Source organism: Mustela lutreola, chromosome 4 (genome assembly GCF_030435805.1).
Source record: "Mustela lutreola isolate mMusLut2 chromosome 4, mMusLut2.pri, whole genome shotgun sequence".
Taxonomy (NCBI): Eukaryota; Metazoa; Chordata; class Mammalia; order Carnivora; family Mustelidae; genus Mustela; species Mustela lutreola.
Window position 1 is genome coordinate 175,420,785 of NC_081293.1, and position 18,696 is coordinate 175,439,480.

The window sequence follows — 18,696 nt, forward strand, 5'->3', positions numbered from 1 at the left end:
ATGATCTGAGGCACCCAGGTGCCCCTTAGATTTTTATTGATATAATTTTCTTATCCTCTAAAGAAATGCTCAAAATAGTTTTTATGTATTAAAAGGGTGCCAAATCATCCAGCTGCCAATAATACTCAGGTTTTCTTGCACTTGCTATGCTTTTCCACGTATTTCCATCTACACACGTTGTCTTTACTCCACTTTGGTTGCTACTCATCTTTTGAATCAATTAATAAAATCAATTCCTGTATGATACCTTCCTATCCTCCTCAGTTCCCTAGAGAGAATTATGGTATTTTTTGGATTCTAAGATATTGGGGTTTTTTGGTAAATTAAAGCAAAACAAACAGAATATTAAAGTTATGCCTCAGTTTATGACATGTTCCAATAGAAAAATGCTAAAGTGATCAAACAAATTTTAAAATCTAGAAAATATTGTAGTTGGGGTGCCTGGATGGCTCAGTTGGCTAAGCATATGCCTTTGTCCTGGGATTGAGCCCCAAGTCAGGTTCCCTGCTCAGTGGGGAGCCTGCTTCTCCCTCTCCCTCTGCAGCTCCCACTGCTTATGCTCTCTCTCTTTCTCTCACACTGTCAAATAAATAGATAAAATTTTAAAAAATGCTGCAGCTGCTTACTCCTATAAGCACATAGTACACTTTCTGTTTTAGTACTTATCAAATCATTTATATCATATTGGATATAAATTTGTTACATGAGATTTGGTTAAAACAAAAGTTGTATGGGGCGCCTGGGTGGCTCAGTTGTTAAGCATCTGCCTTAGGTTCAGGTCATGATCACAGGGACCTGGGATGGAGCCCTGCATTGGGCTTCCTGGTCAGTGGGAAGCCTGCTTCTCTCTCTCCCACTCGCCCTGCTTGTGTTCCCTCTCTCTGTGTGTCTCTGTCAAATAAATAAATACGATCTTTAAAAACAGAAACAAAAGTTGTATTACCTTATTTAAAAAAAAAAATCAAAATAAGGGGTGCCTGGGTAGCTCAATTGATCAAGTGTCTGACTCTTGTTAACAGCTCAGGGCTTCATCTCAGGGTTGTGAGCTCAAGTCCCACATTAAAAAAAAAAAAAAAAATCCCAAGGGATGCCTGGGTGACTTAGTCGGTTGAGCGTCTGCCTTTGGCTCAGGTCATGATCCCAGGGTCTTGGGATGGAGTCCTGAGTTGGGTTGCTTGTTTAGTGGGGAGCTTGCTTCTTCCTCTGCCCCTCCTCTGCTTGTGCTCTCTCTGTCTGACAAATAAATAAAACCTTAAAAAAAATAAAAAAAAATCAAAATAAATCTCACTCCGAACTTGTCAACACCTCTAATATTAATTACTAGAAAGCTCTTCTTTGAGTGTTCATGATTCCACATCATCATGGAGAAAAGGATTCTTACTTGAGTTCATTCTAGTTGTCCGGTTGTCATGTCCATTACTCAAGCATGTGGCCTACTGGAAGGTAGGCTACTCCATTATTTGTGTAGTACCCTTCCTCCATACTCAACTGAGACCGAAGGCTTGCAAGGCTACAGCTATAGAGACAGAACCACCAGCCACCTACACACATTCCTTACCACTGGTCATGCCACCTACTGGGATTCTGATTGGGAGTAGGACCCTTGTCCCTACCCACCTCAGGAATTCAATTCCAAACAATAATTCAATTCCTCTATCCACTCTCCTTCTGAGATAATCCAGTATAATCTTCCTCAATAGGCCTGAATCCCAAATAGTTTAATTTACTGAACAGTTCTGTTTGTGTTTATTGGGTGGGGGAGGGGTAGCTGCCATATAAAGAGAGACTAGACCTTACCTTTTCTGGTACAATTTAGGAAAGGAGACCATTTATTTTACCATGGTGAACTGATAGGGGGGAAACTAAAAATGATATAAACAATGATTAAGATTTACCAGTGAATTTGGTTTATATGTCCATCCCCTCCCACAAACAGTGGTCTTTTTGAGGGTAGGGGCTATGTTTTCTTCACGGATGGGTCTTTAGCATTCCCCATAGTGCCACCATATGTTATCAATCAATACTGGATCAATGATCAAAATCAATAGTTTGGATTATTATTCTTATCTTCTGGAGTAATTCTGGTTTTAGGAATTTTAGATGCATTAAAATGTAAAACTAGTTGAACAGAAATCAAGAACAAGTCTCTGTAAACCAGGTTTTAAAAAAAAAGATTTTGTTTATTTATTTGACAGACAGAGATCACAAGTAGGCAGAAAGGCAGGCAGAGAGAGAGGGGGATGCAGGCTTCCTACTGAGCTGAGAGCCCACGCGGGGCTCGATCCCAGGACCCTAGGATCTTGATCTGAGTGGAAGGCAGAGGCTTTAACCTACTGAGCCACCCAGGTGCCCTCTCTGTAAACCATTTTGATGAATTTTCCCCCAGAGGCACGAGGAATATTGGAGCCAAACACACTGAGTTAGAATTTTAAAATTCTTCGATCTAAAATAGATTTCATCTCTGCTTTTTTCCCCTAAGAAGTCATTGTATCTCTGTGCCACTGTGTCTACTCACATAATGTGAAGTTAGTAAAGTGTTCCCAATTTGGATGGAAAGTACATGCTGTTCATTGAGGGCACAGAAATATCTTTGAAAGTGAAGCATTTGATGGGTACACAGACACTTGTACTTTGCTTCCATCATAATTTTAGCAGTGAATTTATATCACTGATAAATATCAGGAATAAGTCATGGGAGAACAAGGAAGTACCTTGGTTACTGTACAGTCACCAAGCCTGTGTGATTTTATTACCTCTGCTCATAAAATTTCCTCATTTAAAATGTGATTTTAGGCCAACTTTCAAGCTCATAGCTAAAGCCCCATGCAGCTACTGTTCATTCCTATACTATGTAATAAATACTCACCACTGGACCACCATTATACATAAAACGTTATAATCACTCTGAAGAAGTTTCTTATAGGACTTGTTATTGCACAAAGGGGAGAGAATGACTTGAAGTCCAGAGACGAAAATGACCCACAAAATTTTATTTATTCAGCATATATTTATCAGGATATGTCAGGCAAGGACCTAGAGTAGGCTCTGATGAAAACTATGATTTATCAGTAACTGTTACCTTCAAGAAAATTGTCATTTCTAGAGGTCAGCACAACAGAAACACACACGTCACTATAATTCAGGACCTACAGTGATGAATACTAAAAGAGGAACAGAGTTCAAAGGAAGTAGTAACCACTTTCAGCTAGAAGAATTGTGCATTTCCGCACAGAAGGGTCATTGAACTGGGCTTGAAAGAATGGGTTGCATCCCATTTGCACAGAGAATGAGTGGGAAGGCAGGTATTCCTTCCTTCCTTCCTTCCTTTATTTGAGAGAGAGACAGTGAGTACAAGCAGGTGGAGGGCCAGAGGGAGAGGGAGAAGCAGGCTCCCCACTGAGCAGGGAGCCCAGTGTGGGACTTGATCCCAGGACTCCAGGATCATGATCTGAGCCAAAGGCAGATGCTTAACCAACTGAGACACCCAGGCACCTTAAGGCAGGTATTTCTAATGCAGGCAATTCCTTGAGCAAAGACACACATTCAGTCCCCAAAGGCAGATCAACAGCTCAGACAAGAGCAAACATTCTTGTTTCATCCTTTATCCTACTTGGGTATATTAAGGGCACATATTTCATAGGAATAAGGGAAGATAGCATCATGACACACACTCTATATTTCCTCTATATTTGAAAGTTGACCAACAAAAAATATGTCAAGGGTAAAATAGTACCTTCTGAAGTTGCTTTAATTGCTTTCTACATTTTTTTTTTTATCAAAGTAAGTCCTTTATTCAGAGCAGCTATTGCATTAGTCAGCATTCTTCAGCGAAACAGAACCAACAGGATATGTATGTGTGTGAATGTGTATCTGTGCACACACATATGTATACACACACACACACACACACCTCACATTGGTTGCACAGAGAGATGTATTTCAAAAAACGGACTCATACAAATATAGGCGCTGGCACTATGAGAGTTGAAGGGCTGTCGGTGGGCTGCCAGTTCTTGCAGGAGTTGATGTTGCTGTCTTGAGTCTACAGTCAGTCAGGAGGCAGAATTCCCTTTTTTGGTGGGGTAGGGACTCTAGTTTTTTTCTTAAGTCTTCAACTGATTGGAAGGCCTACTCCTGTTATGAAGGGTAATCTGCTTTATTCAAAGTCTACAGATTTAAATGACAATCACATCTAAAAACTGCCCTCAGGCGCGCCTGGGTGGCTCAGTCACTTAAGCCTTGGCTCAGGTCCTGATTTCAAGGTCCCTGGATTGAGCCCCTTGCCAGGCTCCCTGCTTCTCCCTTTCTCTCAAATAAACAAATAAACAAATAAAATCTTCTAAAAAATTTTAATAAAAAAATTAAAACTACCTTCACAGCAACATCTAGATTAATGTTTGATGAAACGGTTGAGCACAATAGCCTAGTCAAACTGACACATAAATTATCATCGTTCTCAGGAATCATGAAGCTATGGTGCTAATAAAAGATGGAAAACAGAGGTGCCTGGGAGGCTCAATGGGTTAAGCCTCTGCCTCCAGCTCAGGTCATAATGTCAGGGTCCTGGGATCTAGCCACATATCAGGCTCTCTGCTCAGCGGGGAGCTTGCTCCATACCCCCTACCTCTCTGCCTACTTGTGATCTCTCTTTCTCTGTCAAATAAGTAAATAAAATCTTGGGGTGCCTAGGTGGCTCAGTGGGTTAAAGCCTCTGCCTTCAGCTCAAGTCATGATCCCAGGGTCCTGGGATGGAGTCCCGCATCGGGCTCTCTGCTCAGCAGGGAGCCTGCTTCCTCCTTCTTGCTCTCTGCCTGCCTCTCTGCCTACTTGTGGTCTCTGTCTGTCAAATAAATAAATAAAATTAAAAAAAATAAGTAAATAAAATCTTTAAAAAAATAAGAAAAGAGGGAAAACAGTATCTCTCATTTGTTTACACAGTTCATTATAGTTTTATAAACATTTTTGCACATATAATTTTAAAAACCCTGTGAGGAAAGAAGGGAGCATTACTATCAGCAGTTTCTAAATGACAAATCTGAAGCACAGAGAAATTAAGAACCTTAAGGGTTAAAGAACTAGGAGTGGTTCGGTTGGTGTCGGAACTGGTGTCTTTTGACTCATTATCTAATGATTTTTTTTGTCTAATGATTTTTCCATTACACCATCTACTAGTGTCCCAATCCAAATTCCTATAGCATTTATTATCTGTAACACTCTCTCAAAACTTAATACCTTCAATATAGTCTCTTTAACTAAATTCTGAGACATGCTGTTTACAAAAAACCTTGTTGTATCCTATATATAATTAAATTATCAATAAGTTTTTTTTTTTTTAAAGTAAGAGTGAATGCTCCCACATATTCTGTTTATGCTGGGTGACAATCTATTTATTTATTTTGTTTCAAAGACATTATTTATTTGAGAGAGAGAAAGTGAAAGAGAAAGCACGAGTGAGGTGGCAGGGGGTGGCTGAGGGAAAGGGACTCGGTCCCAGGACTCCAGGATCATAAACTGAGCCAAAGGCGGATACTTAACTGACTGAGCCATCCAGGTATCTGACGATCTGTTTCTACAGTGTGGAAGAGACTCCTTGAATTAGGTTCTCAAATCCTGCAGACGAAACAGTCGGTCACAGTGCTTTTTATAAAGCTGGCAAGTCTGAAAGGTCTAAGTTCAGGTTGAGAAACGCGTTGAGCTGTGTGAACATGGGCAACTTGTTCGGCCTCTGTGGTCTGGTCTCTTTATCTGTAAAAGGAGGTTGGTAAGAGAATGTCAGGAATGTGTTGTGGGAAAAGGAAGTGAGTTACTCTATGTATAATAGGTGTGAATAGTTCTGTGACAGTAAAGACGCAAGAAGTGCCATGGTTCTTTATTTTCTGAATTAAGCCATCTCCAAGTCACCACTTATCAATGTCAATAAGTCCAATACCAGTTATCAACTGGGCTTATCCTTATTGGAGCTTACAAAATCCCTGGGGCTTACATCTTCCTAGAAAAATGGGGGGGAGGGCCCGGTTCTCGGTCACTGGATGGCTATTTTCTCCCTTGATTCCGTGTGGTTGCCATATACAGGGCCATTGTGTATCCAGCCTTCACACATGGGGGTAGCAGCTCAGTCCCCCAACTGCTCAGCAGCAGCCGGGCACTGCTTCTGTGTCATACACAGGAGATGGCTTTTTTGGTTGGGCTGACTCATATCTATTCACAATATACCTCTCTGCTGGCTCCTTAGCCAGAAGCATCTTATTCAAGGTGCTCAAGATACAGCATTTGAGGCCAAGTCTCACATTGATTCAAACATTTGTTCTCATATAAGGACTGTTATCTCCAGAACACCAAGTCCAGGCAATTGAGAAATCCATAATCCTGCCCATGTTTTAGAACTCCAGGGTTGGACCAGCCTCCCAAGGCCTCTGTTTTCACCTCCTTTGGGACCGTCCAGTTTAATCCCTTTATTGGCTAAGGGCTTTGAAATGAATCCTATTAAAACTCACTCAGAGGATCAGGGAAATGGAGAGTTCAAGCGCATGGAGTCTCATCTTTCTCATCATTCTTTAGTGGAAACAATAGAAAGAAATAAAAATACTGATCAATTTCTCAGTAAATCACACAGCTATACAGGCAAATAACAGTGTATATTAGCACATGTTAATTGCTCAATATCCGTTATTTTTTATCATTATTGTTTGGAATATTCTAAATGCATACTGACTGTGCTCCACTGAATCTTTCATATGTTGAGAAGCTTTAAGGTATAGCGGAAAGATCCTGGCTTTTGGAGCCAATAGCTCTGGTGTTGATTTATGGCTCTGTCATCCTTTATCTCTGCGAACTTAGGTAAATGACATCATCCAACTTCCATTTTTCTTCTCTAAAATTAATTGTACGGGCTAATTGCACAGAAACCAGATAGCCTTAAGCTTCCTGCCAGGACATATACTTGACACTTAAAATAATATCCTGAATCTCAAGGCTACGAGTCTACAGCTGCCTGACCAGCAGAAAATTCAGTCTTTTGATGGCAGCCCTTCCCATTAGTTCATTCTGTCTGGGAAGCCCCATGATGAGGCGTGCCAAAAGTCACTCCATTTTCATGTGCTCTGCTCTTACCCCTAGATTGCTGATCTTACGTTTCTCTTTCCCTCTGGACAGTGGGGAAAATCCTTTAGGGTGCCATGATTTAGAGAGATTTCAATAGTTATGCCCCGCAGGTCCCTGCCTTCTCATTTCACAGCATATTCAAGCTTAGGGGGAGAGGGGAAATATTAGGGGAGATCAAGCCTCCAGCTGCCACTGCTCCCTCTGACATTCAGGCAAACTACCACCTCAGGCCCATTCTTCCGTATCTTCTCATGGGTTCTGAGTTCCCTGTCTCCAGATTAGCCTCCTTTGGGGGAATCCCACTCCCCTAGACTGATTTCTGGATGCCTGAACATAACACGTGGACCAGATCTGAGCTCTCCTATAGATATCCCAGGAGCATGCAAAACGAGATGTATGTCTGGGCATCTGTTTCCATCCTTAGGAGCAATCAGTCATGGTCACAACCCCCCTGGAACATTCTGTCACCCGAAGCTGTTCTATCAAGGGCATTCAGAGGACCTTATGTCATGCTCCAGCCTTGACCTACTCCAAAATAGACCTTAAAGTAACTAGTTTCTGCTACACAGTAAGCTCTTAGTAAACATAATTCCCCCTTTGTCTTCTTTGGCTAAGAATGATTTGATGTATTTGGTGGATAGTTGACAATAAAACATATTTTATCTTTATGCCAACCTAATTGTTTCTTCAGTGAAAAAAATCTGTGAGCCAAAGTCCTCTGGGTCATGCTGTTAAACAGAGCATTTCAGGACTTAGGAGCTTACTATCCATGTAGCCTACACGGTTCCAAGCATGACTGGCTTAATCAAAGAAAGCATTAGTAGAACATAGAAGAGTCAGCAGGGAAGAGTCAAGGCACTGTACCAAGGTGCGGGCTGTTTCAGTTTGGACCCCATCAAGCAAATGGAGAAGAATAAATGAGTTCCTCCAGCGCCATGTGACAGAGACACTTAGGGTAGGATACTCAGGGTAAGAGTAAAGAGCCAAAAATAAATAAGAACCTTCCCCACAGTTTACAAGTAAAGCGGGAAGTCAACTGCTTGCAAACTATATTGCTGGGAAATGAAGCCTCTTTAAACCTTGTATTTAGGTGAACTTTGAACCTTTGCCAATGCAAAGAATAAATACTACTTAAAATCCTTATAAGGCACTGAAGAAAAGAGGTAACAATTCAAACAGGGAAATGGTGTGGGGATAGACATGAGAAAACAGAGAATGGTTGGCAGAGCTGGGACAGTTGAGGAAGAAGTGTCCAGATCTGGCCAAACCTGAGTTATTCACTCCTTTATCCTTCTGGCTTAAGGAGTCTCACAAAATCTTTAAGGAAGAAAATCTGGAAATTGATTTTAAAAATACATTTCTATGATGTCTATGGATATACTATGAGCCTTTCACATTGTAATTTGTTTAAACCACATGGGCACTACTGGTCCCATTTTATAGATAAACAAACTGAGGCATAACTTGCCCCAAAACATACATGGCAAGAAACAGAGCCAGAATTTAAAATCATGTAGTCTTGATTAAAGATAGAGTTACCTGGGGCACATAGGTGGCTCAGAGGGTTAAATGTCTGCCTTCAGTGCAGGTCATGATCCCAGGGTTCTGGGGTCAAGCCTGGTGGAACCTGGGGCCAGGCTCCCTGCTCAGAAGGAAGTCTGCTTCTCCATCTCCCTCTGCCACTCTCCTTGCTTTTGTTCTCTCTTGCACTCTCTGTCAAATACATAAATAATTTTTTCAAAATTAAAAAAAAAAGTTATCATAGGATGTAGTAATTTCACTCCTAGGGCCTACTAAATCTGTTCCAAGAGAAATGAAAACATATGCCCACATAGAAATGTGTGCAGTCGTTTTTATAGGAGTATTATTCATAATAGCTAAAAGGTGGAAATAATTCAGAAGTCCATTGACGGTGTGAATGCATAAACAAAATGTGGCGTGGAATTATTGAGCATAAAAAGGTATGAAGTGCTGATACATACTATAACATGGTTGCACTTTGAAAACCCAATGCTAAGTCAAAGAAGCCAGTTATAGAGATCACTAATTATATTATTCCATTTGTATGAAATGTCCAAAATACGCAACTCTGTAGAGATAGAAAGTAAATTAGTAGTTACTTATGGTGAGAGTCATGGGAATTGGAAATGGTAGCTAAGGGATATGAGAATCTTATGAAAAAAATAATCAGGTAATCTGGTTCAAGAGATTGGGCTTTCAACCCCTGGGCTATGGCTTTTCCCTTGACCACAGAAGCCTGCCAAGCAGAACTTTTTTTTTTTTTTTTTTTTTTTTTAAAGATTTTATTTATTTATTTGACAGAGAGAAATCACAAGTAGGCAGAGAGGCAGGCAGAGAGAGAGAGAGGAGGAAGCAGGCTCCCTGCTGAGCAGAGAGCCCGATGCGGGACTCGATCCCAGGACCCTGAGATCATGACCTGAGCCGAAGGCAGCGGCTTAACCACTGAGCCACCCAGGCGCCCCAGAACTTTTTGATGAGCATGCTCAGATACCTTAAAATACATATAGTTTTGGGGCATCTGGGTGGGCTCACATTATATCCCGTGGTCCTGCGATGGAGCCCCACATCTGGCTCCCTGTTCAGTGGAGAGCCTGCTTCTCCCTCTTTCTCTGTGCTCTCTCTCTCTCTCTCACTCGCTCTCACTCTCTCTCAAATTAATAAATAAAATCTTAAAAAATACATATGGGTTTGATATGCATGGGGGAAAGGTCAACCTTAAAGGAGGCTGACTTCACGAGGCTCCGTCAGAAATGGTAGCATGTTACACTAGGTTTTAACATCCCTCCCTCCCTGTGGATAAAACCTACCATTCTCTTTTCATTCCTGAACATCTCGAAAATGTGGGATAAAAGTATCAGGGTAGGACTCCAGAACAGATTTGTTACATTGTTGCTCTATTTAGTCAAGTTCACCTTTCCAAAAGGGCCAAATTGAATTCCAAACTTAATCTCTCAAGGAAATAACCTTTAAGTTGTGAGAAAGTGTCAGCCACATAAACAGGGCACTGATACTTCAAAACTGAAAAGCTGAAAACTTTTATTTCTCTTGCCTTTGTCAAAACAACAGCAGCAAACTACTAAAACTCAACATTAATTTCTGGTACTTGCCAACAAAATAGGTGTGAAGGGCCCCCTGCTGGTCCTTTACTAATAAATACTGATGAATTGGAGGCCCAGACTCCATGCCTCTGTCTGGCATGTGCAAACTGTCTAAAATTACCAAGATACCCGGCTCTTTGATGATAATAGTCTCAGGTTGTAAATAACCCTTTCATCATGACCAAGGCTGCTTTCATTGACCTGGGTTTCCCGTGACAAATATGGTAATATGAAAAGGCACACACCTTGTATTTGTCCCTGTTTTCTCAGAGGAGGATTTCATTCCTCAGGTCTCCATTCTAAAGCTCCCCAAAAGCTTTCATCTGAAAATCTGATTATGTCTATGGCAATAATAATTTTTAAAAAGTGCCCACAGTTACACATTTGGTAATTTTCCACCTCCTTTCCTTCTTACCCACCAGATGGTGCTACTTCCTTACATTTTCTGAAGACATCAATTAACTATTTACAGTAGGTTTTAGATATGCCGTGTTCATATTCAAATTGGCAAATGTCTCTTATTCAACATGCTGTAAAGTAATAAGGAATTTTGTAAATGGAAACCTGTCAATCGTAACTGAAAAGCAAGGTGCTTGACTTTTTAAGTCACTTTCGTGTATTTAAACCACGAAAGGCCAACACCATCACCAGAGACCCCACCGTGCTACCTACACAGTATCTTATTCCTAATGTAGGTAAGAGGACATGTGCTCTCATCCCATAAACACTGCTTCATTAAAGAGAAAATAGATTACCCGCAATTATCTTAGAACTGTAACTTCATCTTTAACAAAGAGTTCCAAAGACCTTGCAATATTCTTCCTTAATCACAAAACGTAAAGCAGTCTCCAAAATAAGGATAATAGTTATTCTGAGCCTAAAAGCAACCTTGGAAATGAAAGATCTGAAATTAGAAGGGATAAGTGCTGGATGTGTGGATTGGGTTCTTAGGGCTGTGACAGTGACGGGGCAAACATTCCATTTGCTCTCCTGCATTTCCTGGCCCCCTTGCATGGGATGAGTAAAAAGGACTAGTTCTGACCAGTGAAATCTTAGTGGGTGTAAGTATATTATTTGCAGGCTGAGGTAGTCAAAAGCCCATGTGAGTTTCTCAAGTTTTTCTCTTCCCCTAACAAAATACTGAGGAAGGGGCATGCCCAGGATGGTGGAGTGAACAAGAGGGCCATAGCCCCATCTCTGTGTGGATCTCTGTGTGGAGCAGAAAGTTAGCCGACTCCTATGGGAGATACAACGGGAACAAAAAGTAAACTTTTGTTGTATTAAGCTACCGAGATTTGGGGTTGATCATAATGCTTGAGCATATGCCCCAAACAAAGCCAGCTTGCTTTCTGCTCTGTGGCTTTCTTACATCATTCCTAAGCAATATATTACTTGATTCTGTTTCTGCTTATTTGCTTTTTGGGGCTTTTGTTAGAGTGTAGGTTTTAAGTTGATTTGCCTTCATCTGTATCACATACGGTGCTGGAATCCTTGCCTTTTATTTTCCTCTCTTCACAAGTCATAACTCCAAAAATCTCAAGAAAAGACATTTTCGCATGAGTTTTGTAGACAGAAAGGTTGGAGTCCCAATAATTTAATTTGATAATTTCTGTTTTATGTTAAAAAGCAAAAGGATCTTCCTCAGTATCAGTTTCTTCCCTAAAATGGGAGTAACAAGATCACTGAACTTGTAAATTTGATGTGAAGATGGATTGAATCGGATAATAACCGTGAGTACTTTTTAAAAACGAATGGTCGGATTTTCTTTTTTGCTTTTCTGAGCTCATGACTTTCATCTTGGTTTTAAGGAGGCTCCCCTTTGTGTAAGATGAATCTAAAATTTGTTCTAGGAGGAGTACATATAGAATAAATTCAAGTTCTGCTTTCGATATATACATTTGAATTATGCAGTCAGATAAGAGTCGTGTTAGCTTGATGGACTCGGCTAGGCAGTTCTCCAGTGGTGGAGACATGTCACTCTGACCGATGACCCGCAGCCCTTCTCTGGAGTAAAACATTCCTTTTTGAACTGTGGGCAATGATGAGAAGAAGAAGAAAGTAAGAGAGTGAGAGCAAAGGGAGCAGATGTCTCTGTACTTTTCCCTCTGTGGGTTTTGGCTCTGGCCTAGAGCAGAGCATTCCTTAAGTGAGAAGAACACTGAGAATAGAGAGGTACTCTTCCTCCTTCCACCGTTTGAGATTCTGGGAGGAAGCAGGCATGCTGGCTGCCAGACACCCATTTCAAGCACAGTCACCTGAAAATGAACTGTGGTCAGGTGGCTGCCTGGGCTGCCTCTGATCCTTTGTGGGATGCACTGACCCCCAAGTTACTGAGCACCTGACTAGAGAGCTTGCCAGAAAGAGTCACTTTAGCAGAACAAGAGGCCTAATGGCCAGGATTTTAGAAGAGACTCGGATCAAGTAGGAAACACAAACTGACCTGAGTAGTGATGACCTGGAACATCAGGAGCCGAGACTGAGCCACCCAGGGGTCACGGCCATGAGACTAGAGCAGCCAAATCCCAGCTGTGCCCAACTTAAACCTCAGCCTTAAATATCTCCAAAGGTAAGCAATATCCTGGTGGATAAAGACAGTTATCCTACAAACAAGAAGAAGCAAGCAAAAGACATTATATGCCAGATCCTGGATTCTTCCCTGCTCCCATGAGGTGGTCTGAGCCCCCTACTTTTGTACCTCCACCTGAAAGGACACCATTCTTCATGACAGATGTAGAAGAATGAAGGAGGCCATATGAAAGATAGCACTTTTATTCTATAGACAGGAACATTACACTTCTAAAGATGTTGGATTTGGTTAAATTTAAATGGAATTAAATGTTAATTTGCTTTTTGATTCAGAAGTAGGGGTTCAAACTGAAGACCAAAATATTCGTAGACAAAATAAAGTGTGTGTATATATAAACACACTCTATGCACACACACACACACACTGAATGTATACATACATTTTTACATATATGCCTATATATGCATATATGTGTGTGTGTATACACACGTATACATAAAGTGCATATATACATCAAATGTAATTGCTTTGTTTTGTCTACAACTACTTTGGTCTTCAGTTTAAAGCTGTTACATGTGAGTAGGAAAAAAAATACACAACATAGTATGATTTAAATTTATGACCCTGCTCTATATGTTAAATAATGAGCACAGCGTTCATAATAAGTGCTTAATATATGTTGAATTAATGCCAACTTAAAACTTCCAGAAAGCGCAGCATCTCTTGGATATTTAAGCAGCATACAAAATTTAATGTGTTAAATGAAGAACTGTTGATTCCCACCATTCTGATTTACTCTGCCTCTGTATTATCCAAGTCAATACATGGCCTCACCTTTTAGCTGATTTCCTCAGTATTTAGGTTTTCCCTTTTATCTCCACATCCAACCCAGCAGGAAATCTTGTTGACTTTCCTATTAAATAGGTTGACTCTATTTCTTTCTCTCTGTCTCTATTATCTAAATTTAATCGGATTTCTGCATTTTACTTCCTAACTGTTCCGCTATCCATTCTTTTTTTCCTCCCAGAAGCCAATGTAATTTTTTAAAAACACAGAAGAAATCCTGGCAATCTCCTGCTTAAAACCTTTTCAGACTTTTTATTACTTTCAGAATAAAATTGAAATCCACTGTCTTCGTCAACAAAGCCCTGCATGGTTCGGTCTCTGCTTGGCTCTCTAAATTTGTCTCCCCCCTCTCTCCTTCCTCCCCGGTGCAAACTGTACAGGACTCCTTGCAATTTCTCAGTCATGCCAGAACTTCTGCACATGTCCCATGTGTCTGGAATTATCTTTCTCTGGATCTTTGCAAAACTAGCTCTTTCACGGTCTATATACATCTCTTCTCAAATATCAATTTAGGAAGATTTTTCTGACTGTCCCAGTTATTCTTTATAAATGTTCACTTCCATTATAATACTTATCACCATCTATCATTATTTTGATTTTGAAATTCTGCTTATCTGTTTATTGCCAGGGTCCCCCCATAAACTCTGTGGAGGGCAAGAATCTTGTCTATCCACTGCTGTACCCCCATCACCTAGAACCACTAGTGGCACAGAGAAGGGCTCAACAAATATTTGCTGAAAGAAGAAAGAGAGAAGGAAAAAAGCAAGCAAAGAAGCCAGGAAGCAAGGAAGGAAGAAAAGATGTGAGGAATGAATGAAATGCTCCCAAGTCCAAACCATCAATAAAGTTCATTATGATTAATGTAATATATCATAACCTATTTTCTGTTATGTAAGTCAAGATTAAGCCATCTATTATTTATAATGAAACTGGAACTTATTTGCTTTTTAAAACCCTCATATAATCTGGATTAATTTCACATGAAATTTTATTAGTCTTGGTTATTGAATTGATTTACCAAATTTGAAACACAATTCATCATGTAGTAGTGCGATTTGTCAAATATTTTCAGGTTCCTGCCTTCACATAAATAGCTGGAGAGTACTTTTGGTCCCTTTTAGGTTGGGCGGGGCCATGTGACTAGTTCTAGTTAATGAGTGATGATGAGTGGTGATGGCAGTGCTGTCCGTCATTCTCAGACTAGAGCACATAATTACCAATACAAGATGTTTCAAAGATTTCTTTTCTTCTGCCATGGGTTCACCAGATAAAGTTACCAACTTTATAGTACTTTTATTATTATTTTTCTTTAGATGTTTTTTTCCCCAATAATTTATTAAATTTTGGTGAATGTATGTATTTTTGCTGCATTTTTATAAAGCCATTACTTGGAAATGTCTTGGAATATATATATTTAAAAAATTTTTATTATTGAAGTATAGTTGACATATATTAGTTTCAGGTAGACAACATAGTGATTTGGCAATTCCATACATTATGCAATGCTCATCACAATAAATGTATCAGAATTATTTTTTTTTATCAATTCTTAATCATTCACTTATGCAGGAAACATCTACTATGCATCAGGTACTCTTCTATGCTCTTGGGATAGATCAGTGAACAAAACTGACTATGGTGTTCACTCTTTTGAAGCTAGCATTATAGAGTTATAGAGATAGACAATAAATATCATATTTAGGTAAATTATATAGTGTGTTGTAAGGCAATAAATGTCATGGAAAAGAGAAAATGTAAGGGAGATTGAGAAGTCTGGGATTGGGAGGAGATGGTCGGGGTAGGCCTCGCCAGGGAAGTGAAGTATAAGCAAAGTCTTGAAGAAAGTGTAGGGCTGAGCAGGCAGATATCTAAGGCCAAGTCACTCCACACTGGAGTGAATTAGCTAGAACAATCGTTCTTAATATCTTGGTGTCAGGACTCTTGTATACTCTTAAACTATGGTAAGGAGCCCAAAGAGCTTCTTGACCATTTAGACCCCATGAAAAGATCCCGAGGACTTACAGAGATCCCTGGGTCATCCTTTGATGGATGCTGGAGCAAAGGCTGAGGGAGGCCTAGTCTGTTGTAGGGACTTCAAGAATGCTGGTGTGACTCAGAGAGATCTACGGGAAAAAGACAGGAGAGGAAGTCAGAGAGGAAACTGTGACCAAATCATATAGGACCTTCTAGGATACTATAAAGCCTTAACCCATACTCTGAAGGACATGGGGATCACTTAAGAACTTTGAGCAGAAGAATGGCATGATCTGACAAGCTTTCAACAGGACATTATGGTTGCAGTGTTGCAACTGGACTGAACCAAGCCAGAGAACAAAGCGAGGGACTTGTAAAAGGCTACTACAGTAATTCAGTGGGGGTACCCTCATTTATCAGTTGGCTCTAAATGCATCAGTAGACTCATCCCAAGCTCCTTGAGTACTGTTGAAGTAATACTCTTTCCCTTTGACTGATTCACATTCAATGTACTTTTCCCTTCCTTTCCCTCACAGCCTTCTGTAAAGACACTGTTATTCCCTAACTGTACATTTCCCTTAATTTTCTTGTTAAAAGGCAATAGAGAAAAAATTATTTATTTTTATAGCCAATATTTTTATTTTTAGCCAATATTTTCAATTCCCTACTCTTTTATCAGCAAGCTCATTTTTCTAGCTCTTTTAAAAATTGCAATACTCTGAAAGGCAATTATGAGTCCTTTTGTTAACCTTTTTGTTAATCATTTTTCATTTATTCATTGGGTTCCATGTTTTTTGTTCATTTTGTTCTTTTTATCAGACATATTTTTCTACTAATGAGTCTCTTGCATTTTAAACTAGGTCTGTCTTTGACGTCAATTCGAATATGATTTTTTTTCCCTAATACACTTTTTGGTACGTGAATTCATTATAAAATAAAAATAGAAGTTTCTTCTCTTTTGGTACTTAAAAAATCAAGTAAGTCTATCATCTGCTAGGATTTAATTAGAATGTAGTCACTCAATTTCTCTGTATTTAAAAAATTCTTTCTAGTGTAATACTCGTCCATCTTAGATGTCAATGTTATCTTGAAACGTATTTTATTATACCACATTGTTTTCTATGATTATTTCACCCACTAGATTGTAAACCCCTTGAAAAATAGGTTTCAGTAATCTTCCTTCACCCACCACCTATTTCTTTATCCCTTGTTGTCTTATAAGAATATAATCCATTATGGCATTTACTCTATTATTTCTTATTCATTTTGGTTTCCATACTGAGGCACTTGAAAAAAATTTTTTAAGTAATCTCTAGACTCAGTGTGGGGTTTTAACTCACAACCCCAAGATCAAGAGTTGCATTCTCCACTGACTGACCCAGCCAGGTAATGCTGTACTTAAAACAAAATTATAAAACCTATTAAACTTTTCTAAAACTTAATTTTTAAAACTCTTTTTCAAATTTAAGTGGAATTGAGTGGAGGTGAGAGTAGTACGGGGAGTTATTAATCCAGAAAAGGAGTTTTGGTCTATTTTCTGTCTGCGGACCTTAATAGTCTCTCAAAAATAGATGAAATATTTTAGTGCACTCATTACCTTGATCTAATGATTATATGAGACCTTTTCCCTCAGGGGAAGAAAGAGTAAAAAAGCACAAATCAAGGGCATCTGGGTGCCTCAGTCATTAAGCTTCTGCCTTCGGCTCAGGTCATGATTCTAACATCCTGGAATGGAGCCCCGCATCGGGCTCCCTGCTCGGTGGGGCGCCCGCTTCTCCCTTTCCCTGCTGCTCCACCTTCCTGCGCTCTCTCTGTCTCTCTCAAAGAACTAAATAAAATCTTCAAAAAAAGGTACAAATCAGTTTATTGAAGATGGCTAACAATTCTACAGTTAAATTTAAAAATATATAAAAACTGCTTATTTCTAAGCAGTTTAACTCATATATAAAGTTTAAAATATCATATCTAATTGATATTGTCAGTTTAAAATGATTTATTTATTTTTTTAAAAAAGATTTTATTTATTTATTTATGAGGGAGAGAGAGATTGAGCACAAGCAGGGGGAGCAGCAGCCAGAGGGAAAAGCAGGTTCCCCGCTGAGCAAGGAGCCCCATGTGGGACTCTATCCAAGGACTCTGGGGTCATGACCTGAGCCAGCTGAAGGCAGACACTCAACCGACTGAGCCACCCAGGCATCCCGATTTCATCAGTTTTATTTTTTTTGCAATTTCATAATCCTTCATTTAGTAAGCTAAGTAGAAAGTTTTATAATAACTTTTCTCTCTCCTTCCTTTCTTTCTTTCACTTAGACTGCATCTTCTCCCTCTTATTCTTTCAAAGGAAGAGAAGAACCAACCAATATCAAGGGTGAATGTCGTTTGCAGAAACAACAAGAACCAGTTTTGCACTCAGGAGAGAGTGCCATGCCTCCTCCTGGTAATTTCCAGTGCACCACGTATTCAGAGAAATTTCTCTAGTAACAAACTGTAGAAATGATCCTTGAAACTCTGGTCTTTGAAATGTTTATTTTTGGTATTATGTATCCCCTGAGTATACACAGGGCAACTGCTACACATGTAGGGTATCCATATAATTTATTGTCTGAATTGGGGCAGTTTTGAGAATTAAAAGGCAGCACTACCAATAATCAATTGAGGACAAAATGTAGAAACTGACTGTTCCCAGCTGACCAGAATGTCTGGTCACATTAGTCAAAGTTCTACGGGAACACTTTTCTCCCCCAGGATTTTGTGTCCTAGAGAGGAAGGAACTTCTAGAATAGTATGGGGAACAAAACAAAACAAAACACTTTTATCTTTTCTCTGCCTTTTCTTGTATCCATCCCCAGGAGATGAGGAGTGATTTTGCTGATTGATGAGTTTGGGAGAAGAAATGGAGCATTTAATCTCCAAGTATAACTACTGCCAAAGCAGCCAATGTAATACTTGATACTTCTAAAAATAAAAATTTCTCCAGATGCTTGTTGCAGAAGTTTCTGACATTATATAAAATATTTTTTTATGCTTGATAATTCTAATTTTAAATGTCCATATGGACTTTTGGAAAACTAAATTTAAGCATATCCCTCTCTTTACCACGACTCCTTCTACCGTAAATCTTTTCATATG

General features: G+C 39.6%; 1 long non-coding RNA gene and 1 other non-coding gene across 3 annotated transcripts; both read right to left on the minus strand.

Annotated features, from left to right (window-relative positions):
- Positions 1-2,228: 2,228 nt before the first annotated feature.
- LOC131829704 (uncharacterized) lies at positions 2,229-17,066 on the minus strand. 2 transcript variants are annotated; one of them, XR_009352961.1, is made up of 5 exons: positions 15,616-17,066; positions 12,661-12,820; positions 8,641-8,814; positions 6,495-6,552; positions 2,229-5,745 (listed from the first exon to the last, which is right to left on the minus strand). It is a non-coding gene; the product is annotated as an uncharacterized LOC131829704 (long non-coding RNA). The 2 variants fall into 2 exon arrangements; XR_009352962.1 differs by lacking the exon at positions 12,661-12,820 and having other exon boundaries at positions 2,230-5,745; positions 15,616-16,547.
- Positions 17,067-17,868: 802 nt separating this feature from the next.
- LOC131830860 (small nucleolar RNA U3) lies at positions 17,869-18,083 on the minus strand. Its single transcript, XR_009353420.1, has one exon. It is a non-coding gene; the product is annotated as a small nucleolar RNA U3 (small nucleolar RNA).
- Positions 18,084-18,696: the final 613 nt, after the last annotated feature.